The following is a 12,876-nucleotide window of genomic DNA, read 5'->3' as shown; positions in this document are numbered from 1 at the left end:
CGTTACTGACATGTTACATTCAGAGATAGAAGGGGACAGAGAGGGGGGAGAGAGTTACTGACATGTTACATCAGAGATAGAAGGGGACAGAGAGGGGGGGAGTTACTGACATGTTACATTCAGAGTAGAAGGGGAGAGAGGGGGGGGAGAGTTACTGACATGTTACATTCAGAGATAGAAGGGGACAGAGAGGGGGGGGAGAGTTACTGACATGTACATTCAGAGATAGAAGGGGACAGAGAGGGGGAGATTACTGACATGTTACATTCAGAGATAGAAGGGACAGAGAGGGGGAGAGTTACTGACATGTTACATTCAGAGATAGAAGGGGGACAGAGAGGGAGAGTTACTGACATGTTACATTCAGAGATAGAAGGGACAGAGGGGGGGAGTTACTGACATTTACATTCAGAGATAGAAGGGGACAAGAGAGGGGGGAGAGAGTTACTGACATGTTACATTCAGAGATAGAAGGGACAGAGAGGGGGAGAGTTACTGACATGTTACATTCAGAGATAGAAGGGGACAGAGAGAGGGGGGAGAGATTACTGACATGTTACATTCAGAGATAGAGGGGACAGAGAGGGGGGGAGAGTTACTGACATGTTACATTCAGAGATAGAAGGGGGGAGAGTTACTGACATGTTACATTCAGAGATAGAAGGGACAGAGAGGGGGGGGGGGGGGGTTACTGACATGTTACATTCAGGATAGAAGGGACAGAAGAGGGGGAGAGAGTTACTGACATGTTACATTCAGAGATAGAAGGGGACAGAGAGGGGGGGGGAGGTGGGAAGGTCGAAGAGAGAAGAGGGACGAGGGGGAGGGGGTGGAGAGAGTTACTGACATGTTACATTTCATTCAAGAAGGGACAGATTAATATACAATGAGACAAGAGCAGGACAGAAGGACAACACCCCACCCTGGTGGTCAATGGTTGACCATGCATGACAACAGTCTACAGCACAGAGAATCATACCCCCACCCACACAGACAAACACCAAACACAGATACCCCCACTCACCAACACATACACACACACACACCGATAGCCCCACTCACACACACCAGCCTCCACAGACAACCAGGGTTGTAAGAGACTCACGCTCCACTCTCCACTCTGATAGAGCGGATGTTGTCCAGACCACAGTTCTGGATGTTGCAGCACTCAGAGGTAAACTCCTGGCACTTCCCTGGAAGTGCTCCTGCTCAAACACAGTCACCTACAGGGACAGATAGATACATATTAGTGTGTTTGTGTTAAATCATATCATCGATTATTTAAATATGTGTGTGTGTGTGGTGTGGCACATGTACATAAAATAAACCTGTGTGTGTGTGAGATCACCTTGAAGAAAGGGGCCATACCCATGCCAGGGAAAAACATGGGGGAGTCATGTGGGTTTTAGTAGCTCTATTCATGTCTATAGAGAGAGGGGGAGGAGAGGGGAGGGAGAGGGAGAGAAAGAGAGGTGGCATGTGAGAGAGATAGAGCAGGGGAGAGAGAGGGATTTCATCATTTAAACTAGATTACAATTAATTTTTTAAAATCCTTTAATTTGTTTATGCATTCCCAGTAATCTATGAAATATGTTAATGATGATATCTAGAAATGTCCTCATGTGTTCATATTATTTCCATTCTGATGTGGGCCTTTCCAGCTTCATCCACAACCAACTACCATTACTGCCAGCATCCAAAAACTCTAATAAAAGGTCATGGTAGTGTAGCATATCCCCAAAGAAGTTGTGACAATCCTTACAAAAAGTAAAAAATATAAATAAAAAGTTAAAAACTGGTTAAAACCGTTTTATAAAACGTCTGTAACATAAGCCATCACCAAATCCAATAAACGTTATCAATTTCTATTAACAGCCTATATTATTCCATCACCAAAAACGAACCCTTTTTGGACTAGGCCTACAATGACATTTAAATTTTATAAATGTAGGTTAAGAAATACTCTCAAAATGTTTATCAAATTATGAGTGTTAGCCGGTGGGTAGCCTAGGCCTAAATCCGTTCTGTGGAAACACCATGGGCTTCGGTTCAACCAGGACCGGGGGCTTACCTGGTTCGTTCTCCCTCCTCTCCACGCGCCAATCCTTTTACATAGAGTTTTGTGAGAATCTGGCGTTCTGTTTTATACCGCAGTCCACGGTGGCCCGCGCGTCTCCACTGGCGACAACGTGCGTGCGGTGTGCGCGTTTCATCATGTCTGTGTGAGTGAGTTGGGGGTAAAGTGAGCACGCCCGTGCGCGTGTTTCTATGTCGGCACCCCTCTGTGTGTCCGTGCGTAAATGTGTCCTATGGTGCGCACGGCCGTGTGAGCAATACACGCGTCCCCCCACCTCCCCTCCCTCTCCTCTCTCTCTCTCTCTCTCTCTCTCTCTCTCTCCTCTCTCTCTCCTCTCTCTCTCTCTCTCTCTCTCTCTCTCTCTCTCTCTCTCTCTCTCTCTCTCTCTCTCTCTCTTTCTCTCTCGCTCTCTCTCTCTCTCTCTCTCTCTCTCTCTCTCTCCCTTTATTTGTTTCCTATGCGGTCGGGTGTGCGCCTTGTTGACTCAGCAGATAATATAGTACCGGTTGAATGCATGGTGGGACAGTGATGTTCGCGGTCCGTTCAGAGTGAATGGGGGGCCCAGTGTTGGGCCGAACGCCGTTATATTCGTATAGGTCAGCAGTGCCGTATAGCATTAACAATGACCGGTATGTAGGTAGAGCGTTAACAATGRCCGGGCTGTAGGTAGAGAATGACAAGGATTTACCTCTCMKGTGCTGTGGTCAGACCACTGTGTGCTTTTAGAGTTAAACATTTAGGGAAATGAKGGAAACTAGAAATCAGTGYCAAAGAGTGTGACTTCAGTTAAATGTAGAGATAATGTTATGAAATAGCTGCCTTGCCTATCACAATGACTTCAATCAAATTAGATGTTAGTATTGATATAGCATAATATACTAACACTAGTTATATAGCATATATATAMAWMTWWWWTWWAAAGTGAACTAAAATTGTAGTAGGTTACAGCAGTAGGCTAGGCTATACTAGAGATGTTAGGCCAATAGAATGATGTTCTGTTTATCCAAGCCCATAGTACTGGTGAGTTCACACGTTTGTCATGGTGACCCCCCCCACACACACACAGTTCCTGATGACCTCATTTAACCCTTGACCTCTGAGCTAGAACATTTGAGAAGGTTATGGCAGGCTGGTGGCYGACTGTTTACACACACACTTCATATGTGGTATATTGCATGTGCAACAWTATTATTTGAACAGTGAGGTTGCAGATTTTAGACTGAGAACATTATGGWAGGAATYCCACATTACATACCAGAGAGGCTATTTTTAAATCATGTTGATGCAGGCCGCAAATTGATGAMTGAAATGTCAAGATTTTAAKTGTGGTCGAGAGTCGAGAGGAGAGAGTCGAGCCTCGAGCCTATTTCTTTCCAAATGTTGCATATAGAAATGTCTTGTAACTGTCATGATTCCTATGTGAATGAGTAGCATGTATATTCTACATGATATATTTCTATCTGAACGTGCTGTAGTGGGGCATCCKACTTAGATGTTGCAGATGAAAATGCCTTTCATAGAGCTGTTGTGATTCCTTAATCAAATCAAATCAAGTTTTATTAGTCACATGCGCCCGAATACAACAAGTGTAGACCTTACAGTGAAATGCTTACTTACAAGCCCTAACCAACAATGCAGTTTAAAAAATACGGATAAGAATAAGAAATACGAAGTTACAAGTAATTAAAGAGCAGCAGTAAAATACCAATAGCGAGACTATATACAGGGGGGTACCGGTGTGCCGGGGCAGTGGTTAGTTGAGGTATATGTACATGTAGGTAGAGTTATTAAAGTGCTATGCATAGATGATAACAACAGAGAGTAGCAGCGGTTTGAAAGGGAGAGGAGGGGGGGGGGGCAATGCAAATAGTCTGGGTAGCCATTTGATTAGATGTTCAGGAGTCTTATGGCTTTGGGCAGTTTAGAAGCCTCTTGGACATAGACTTGGTGCTCCGGTACCGCTTGCCATGCAGTACAGAGAGAACAGTCTATTACTAGGGTGGCTGGAGTCTTTGACCATTTTTAGGGCCTTCCTCTGACAGCCCTGGTATAGAGGTCCTGGATGGCAGAAGCTTGGCCCCAGTGATGTACTGGGCCGTTTGCACTACTTCGGTGGTGACTTGCGGTCGGAGGCCGAGCAGTTGCCATACCAGGCATTGATGCAATCAGTCAGGATGCTCTCGATGGTGCAGCTGTAGAAACTTTTGAGGATCTGAGGACCCATACCAAATCTTTTCAGTTTCCTGAAGGGGAATAGTTTTTTGTCGTGCCCTCTTCACGACTGTCTTGGTGTGCTTGGACATGTAGTTTGTTGGTGATGTGGACACCAAGGAACTTGAAGCTCTCAACCTTCTCCACTAAAGCCCCGTCGATGACAATGGGGGTGTGCTCTGTCTTCTTTTTCATGTAGTCCACAATCATCTCTTTGTCTTGATCACGTTGAGGGAGAGGTTGTTGTCTTGGACACACGGCCATTGTTGTCGATGATCAGGCCTACCACTGTTGTGTCATCGGCGAACTTAATGATGGTGTTGGAGTTGTGCCTGGCAATGCAGTCATGAGTGAACAGGGAGTACAGGAGAGGACTGAGCACCACCCCTGAGGGGCCCCTGTGTTGAGAATCAGCCTGGCGGATGTGTTCTTCCTACCCTTACCACCTGGGGGCGGCCCGTCAGGAAGTCCAGGATCCAGTTTCAGAGGGAGGTTTTTAGTCCCAGGGTCCTTAGCTTATTGATGAGTTTTGAGGGCACTATGGTGTTGAATGTCGAGCTGTAGTCAATGAATAGCATTCTCAACATAGGTGTTCCTTTTGTCCAGGTGGAAAGGGCAGTGTGGAGTGCAATAGAGATTGCATCATCCGTGGATCTGTTGGCGGTATGCAAATTGGAGTGGGTCTAGGTTTCTGGGATAATGGTGTTGATGTGAGCCATGAACAGCCTTTCAAAGCACTTCATGGCTACAGACGTGAGTGCTACGGGTCGGTAGTCATTTAGACAGGTTACCTTAGTGTTCTTGGACCCAGGGACTATGGTGGTCTGCTTAATCATCTTGTTATTAAGGACTCGGACAGGGAGAGTTTGAAAATGTCAGTGAAGACACTTGCCAGTTGGTCAGCGCATGGTCAAAGTACACGTCCTGGTAATCCGTCTGGCCCTGCGGGCTTGTGAATGTTGACTGTTTAGAGGTTTTACCACATCGGCTGCGGAGAGCGTGATCACACACTCTTCCGGAACAGCTGGTGCTCTCATGCATGTTTCAGTGTTATTTGCCTCGAGCGAGCATAGAAGTAGTTTAGCTCGTCTGGTAGGCTTGTGTCATTGGGCAGCTCTTGGCTGTGCTTCCCTTTGTAGCCTGTAATGGTTTGCAAGCCCTGCCACATCAGACGAGCGTCAGAGCCGGTGTAGGTCGATCCGATCTTAGTCCTGTATTGATGCTTGGCTGTTTGATGGTTCGTCAGAGGGCAGAGCGGGATTTCTTATAAGCTTCYAGTTTAGAGTCCCGCTCCTTGAAAGCGGCAGCTCGAGCCTTTAGCTCAATGCGGATGTTGCCTGTAATCAATTGCTTCTGGTTGTTGTGAAATTGTTAGGTTATAAAACTTGTTAGATATTACTGCATGGTCGGAACTAGATGCACAAGCATTTCGCTACACTTGCATTAACACCTGCTAACCATGTGTATGTGACAAATACATTTTATTTTATTTTATTTGATCTGACCACTTTTTTATTGACAGAGACCCTATTCTATGTCACTGTTCTACTTGATACATCTCAATCTAAACATTCTGTTTTGTGGCATCGCACTGAACTCGGCCCTCTGTTCAATGGCCCCACAGACTCCTCCCATCCAGGCATGCTACTGTTCAGAAGTGATGAGTGCACAGATCCAAAATGGCTACTGTACACACCATGAACCTCTGGTATGAGGTGGAAACTGTGACTATGTCCCAAATGGCACCCTATTTCCTATGGGCTTCTGGTCAAAAGTAGTGCACTAAAATAGGGAACAGGGTGCCATTTAGGATTCAGATAACTGTCTCTAGACACAGATCTAGGATCAGCTTACCCTCTCCATATTCTAAGCTGTATCATTAGGTGGGAAATCATATAAACTGACCTTAGATCAGCATTTAGGTTCTAATTCGTCCTACTCTATGTCACAGAGTCGTGAAGTATTTTGTATATTTGGCATGTTGGTATAGCTCAGCGGTGTCTAACATGAGGCCTGCTACTTGATAATGTGTCATTACATAGTTTTATCGAATGTAGAAAGACATGCAATTTAACATGAACATGTCCATGTTGGTGAGATGACAATTCACTCAATAGCGGTACATTTACTGGCGATGCTACTTGGGCAGTGAGAGGATTTCATGTTGTGTGGTCAAGGTCAGGGTTAAAATGAGGTTTACAATATGTTGGAATTCAATATATAGGGTTAGAACATAACAATGTAGCTTTTCAGCTGTTGTTTTTGTCAACATATTCTCCCTGACTTGTCAGAAATGGCCGCTTAGTGAAGGTAAAGTGACTTCTACACCCCCATTACAGATAGTTGGCCTACTGTTGGTGAGGTATATTCACATGGTGTTATTGTTGGTGGAGCTACAATGACAAAATAACAGGGGGAATACCATACTACCATACTACCATACTACCATACTACCATAGACCATACTACCATACTACCATACTACCATATAGACATCAACTAACAGGGGGAATAGACCATACTACCATACTACCATACTACCATACTAACCATAGACCATACTACCATACCACCCATACTACCATACTACACAACTACATAACCATACTACCATAGACCATACTACCATACTACCACTAGATCATACTACCATAGACCATACTACACAATAGCACCATACTACCATAGACCATAACATACCATACTACCATAGACATACTACCATAGACCATACTACCATACTACCATAGAACCATACTACCATAGACCCATACTACCATACTACCATACAGACCCATACTACCATACTCATAGACTACCATAGACCATACTACCATAGACCATACTACCCATAGCCATACTACATACCACCATACTAACCATAACCATCTACATACTACATAACCATACTACAATAAGACCATACTACCATACCATACTAACAATTAACCATACTACCATAGACCATACTACCATAGACCATAACTACCATAACCATACTACCATACTACCATAGACCATCCACTATACAATAGACCATACTACCATAGACCATACTACCATAGACCATACTACCAAAGACCATACTACCATACTACTACCACCATAGACCATACTACCATAGTACTACCAATACTACCATAGACCATACTACACATCAGACCATAACTACACCATAGACCATACTACCATACTACATAACCATATACCATAACTCCATACTACTACTACCATATCTACCATAGACCATACTACCATACTACCATAGACCAATAACTACCTAACCATACTACCATACTACGCATAGACCATACTACCATACTGACCATACTACCAACTACATACTACCAATAACCATACTACCATAGACCATACTACCATAGACCATACTATACCAACTAATACTACATACGACCATAGACCATACTACCATACCTACCATAGACCATATATACCATAAGACATACCTACCATACTGACCATACTACCATAATCCATACTACATATACCATACTACCATACTACCATAGACATATAATAACCATACTACCATAAAGACCATACTACCATACTACCATAAGACCATACTACCATAACACCATACTACCATACTGACCATACTACCATATACCATAACTACCATAGACCATGATACCATACTACCATATACCATACTACCATAGACCATACTACCATACTGACCATAACCATACTACCATACTACCATACTACCATGACTACCCATACTACCATAACCATACATACTAACCATACTACCATACTACCATACTGACCATACTACCAAATGCCATACTACCATAGACCATACTACACATACTACCATATACTACCATAACATACTACCATAGATCCATCTACCATACTACCATAAGACCTACTACCATACTACCATACTACCATACTACCATACTCCATAGAACCATACTACCATACAACCATACTACCATACTACCATACTACCATAATGACCATACTACCATAGACCATACCATACTACCTCTACATAACCATACTACCCATAACTAACATAAGCCATACTACCATACTACCATACTACCATACTACCATACTACACCATACTACCATATGACCAACCATCTACCATACTACCATACTACCATACTAAACATACTGATACACATAGACCATAACCATACTACCATACTAACCATAGACCATACCAACTACCAATAGACCATACCATAACCATACTACCATATACCATACCATAATACCATACTACACATACTACCATAGACCATAATACCATACTACCATACTACCATAGACCATACTACCATACTACATACCATAGACCTTACATACTATACTACCATAACCATTAATACATACTACCATTACTACTACCATAACCATACTACATACTACCATAGACCATACTACCATACTACCATAACCATACTACCATTAGACCATACTACCATACACACCATACTACCATAGACCATATAACCATACTACCCATACTACCATAGACTATACTACCATAACTACCATACTACCATAGACCATACTACCATAGACTACCATAACCATACTAACCATATACCATAGCCAATACCATACTACTCCATAGACCATATACCATACCATACTACCATACTACCATACCCATACTACAATACTACCAAACCATACTACCATAACATACTACCATACTACCATAGACCATACTACCATACTACCATAGACCTACATACTACCATAGACCATAACCATACTCCATACTACCATACTACCATAGACCATACTACCATAGACCATACACCATTACACCATAAAGACCATACTACCATACTACCATACATACCATACTACCACAGCCATCTACCTACTACATAGACCATCACATACTACAAAACCATACTACCTAGACCATACTACCATATACCGCATACCATAATACATAGACATACTACCATACTACCATACTACCATAGACTCATACTACCACTACTTAACCATAACCATTTAGACCATAGACCATACTACCATACTACCATAGACCATACTACATAGACCATACTAGCCATACTACCATAACATATCTACAGCCATACTAACCATAACCATACTACCATAGACCATACTACCAATACCTACCATACTCACCATACTACCATACTACATAACCATAACCCCCCTTAATAACCAATACAATACCTCTAACCATACTACCATACTACCATACTACCATAGACCATACTTACCATACACCATAGACCATACTACCATAGACCATACTACCATACTACCATAGACTATACCATAGACCATAACTATACCATACTACTCAATAACCATAACTACCATACTACATACTACCATAGACCATACTACAATACTACCATAGACCATAACTACCATAGACCATACTACCATAGACCATACTACCCATACTACCATAGACCATACTACACATACTACCATACTACCATAAACATACTACACATATACATATACCATACTACCATAACCATAACCATACTACCATAGACCATACTACCAGACCATACTACCATACCATATTATACTACTACATATACCATACTACATACATACTACCATACTACCATACTACCATAGACCAATAACTACCATACTACCATAGCCCATACTACCATAGACCATACTACCATAACCATAACACATAGACCATACTAACTTACCAACATAGACCATACTACCATACTACCATAGACCATACTACCATACTACCATACACCATAGACCATACTACCATACTACATAGACCATAGACCTAATATACCATACTACACATATAGACCCCATACTACCATACTACCATACTACCATAAACCATACTACCATACTACCACAACCATACTACCATGACCATACTACCATATACCATAACATACTAATATACCATACTACCATACTACCATAGACCATAGACCATACTACCATAACCATACTACCATAAGACCATAACTAACCATCTATACTACCATACTACCATACTCCATACTACTACACATACTACCATACTACCATAAGACCATACTACCATACATACTACACCATAGACCATACTACCATAATCATACTACCATAACCATACTAACCATACTATACATAGACCATACTACCATAGACCATATACCTACCATATACCATGACCATAACATACCATACACATACTACCATAGACATATACCTTACTACCATACCTACCATACCATACTACCATACTACCATATACCATAGACCCATACTACCATACTACCATACTACCATACTACCATAGACCATACTACCATACTACCATACTACCATAATACCATAACCATATATACCATACTACCATAGACCATTAATACCATACTACCATACTACCATAGACCATACTACCATACTACATATACCCATACTACCATAGACCATACTACCATACATTACCATACTACCATACTACCATACTACCATACTACATACTACCATACTACCATACATACCATACTACCATATACCAATACTACCATATACCATAGACCTATACCATACTACCATACTACCATAGAACCATGACTACCATAGACCATACTACCATAGACCATACCTACCATACTACCATACATACTACCATACCTATACCATACTACCCATAGACCATAACCATACTACATACCATACCTACCAAAGACCATACTACTATACCATATACCATACCTACTACCATACTACCATAGACCATACTACCATATACTACACCATAGACCATACTACCATAGACCATACTACCATAGCTACTACCATACTACCAATAGACCATACCACCATACTACCATACTACCATAGACCATACTACCATACTACACATCCATAACTACCATACCTACCATACTACCATACTACCATACTACCATACTGACCATACTAACCATAGCCATACTACCATACTACCTATAGACCATACTACCATACCATACTACCTCATACTACCATACTGACCATACTACCATAGACCATACTACCATACTACCATATAGACCATACTACCATTACTACCATACTACCATACTACCATACTACATACTACCATAGACATACACAATACCATACTACCATAGACCATACTACACATATACCATACTACCATAGGACATACTACCATACTACCATACTCTACATATACCATAGACTACCATAACCATACTAACCATTGACCATACTACCATACGCCATACACCATACTACCATAGACCATACTACATAACCATACTACCATTACATACCATACTACCATAGACCATACTACCATAGACATACTACCATACTACCATAGCCATTACTACCATAACATACTACATGACCATACTACCATACATACCATACTACCATACACCATACTACACTATCTACCATACTACCATAGACCATACTAACCATACTACCATAACATACCATAGCCCATCTACCAATAACTAGCATACTACGCATGACTAACCATTAGACCAATATGATTTTCCAACCTGTGTATTCGCTTGTCGCATAAGACACTTTTATTATCCATCAAATCTTTAACCAAATGATATCCATCTATCTCTATCTCTGCTCTCTCCACCAATTTTTTCTCCAAAGATATGTTGCCTCAAGCACTGATCTAGGATCCGAAAAGTCCCCACCAACACCAGTGTTTGGGAGAAATTTGGTGAATGTACTTGTAATGTTTTTAAAATTGTATAAAACTGCCGTAGATTTGTTGGACCCCCAGGAAGAGTAAGCTGCTGCTTGGCAGGAACTCATTAGGATCCATAATACCCAGGAAGAGTAGCTGCTGCCTTGGCAGGAACTCATTGGATCCATAATAAACCACAGGAAGAGTAGCTGCTGCCTTTAGGCAGGAACTCATTGGGATCGCATAATGAACCCCAGGAAGAGTAGCGTGCTGCTTGGCAGGAACTCATTGGGGATCCATAATAAATACAATTACAAATACCCCAAATCATAACCTTGTAGGCTCAAGATTAGGATTTGGGCCGGTATCATAAGAGTGCCCTCAAGGTAGTGGCTAATCTAGGATGCAGATTTTTCTATCCCTGTAGAATCATAATAAATAAGATTAGATGGACCGGGGGACCTGATCCTAGATTGCAGCAACGCTTTATGAATATGGGCCAGGTTTTTCTGTAGGATACCGCGGCTTTCAGTGGGGGAGTGATAAAACAGTAGAACCAAAGATGTATAAAACTGATGAGAAGGGAATAAGGACTTCTATAAATATAGTGTAAGGAAATGACAGTGTTCCATGAAACATGTTCTGATAACAACCAGTCTCCAACATGTTGTCCTGTATTCTATCTCATTGTTTATTTTTTTTATTTATTTTTAATCCCAGGCCCCCGTCCCTGGAGGAGTACCTTTTGCCTTTTGGTAGGCCGTCATTGGTAAATAAGAATTTTGTTCTTAATCTGACTTTGTCTATTAGATAAAGGTTCATTATAATACATTTAAAACACAAAATCAATAACATTTAAAAACCCTCACAGACAGACCTGTGCATCATAACATCACTTCAATCA

At 41.5% G+C, this 12,876-nt stretch overlaps 1 pseudogene; it reads right to left on the bottom strand.

The window, feature by feature from the left end:
- The window catches only part of LOC112078398 (beta-crystallin A3-2-like), a 9,437-nt pseudogene extending 8,000 nt beyond the window's left edge, over positions 1–1,437 (bottom strand).
- Positions 1,438–12,876: the final 11,439 nt, after the last annotated feature.

This window comes from Salvelinus sp. IW2-2015, unplaced genomic scaffold, assembly GCF_002910315.2.
Source record: "Salvelinus sp. IW2-2015 unplaced genomic scaffold, ASM291031v2 Un_scaffold5626, whole genome shotgun sequence".
Lineage (NCBI taxonomy): Eukaryota > Metazoa > Chordata > Actinopteri > Salmoniformes > Salmonidae > Salvelinus > Salvelinus sp. IW2-2015.
Note: the sequence above shows the minus strand (reverse complement) of the source record. Positions and strands in the feature narration are given on the sequence as shown.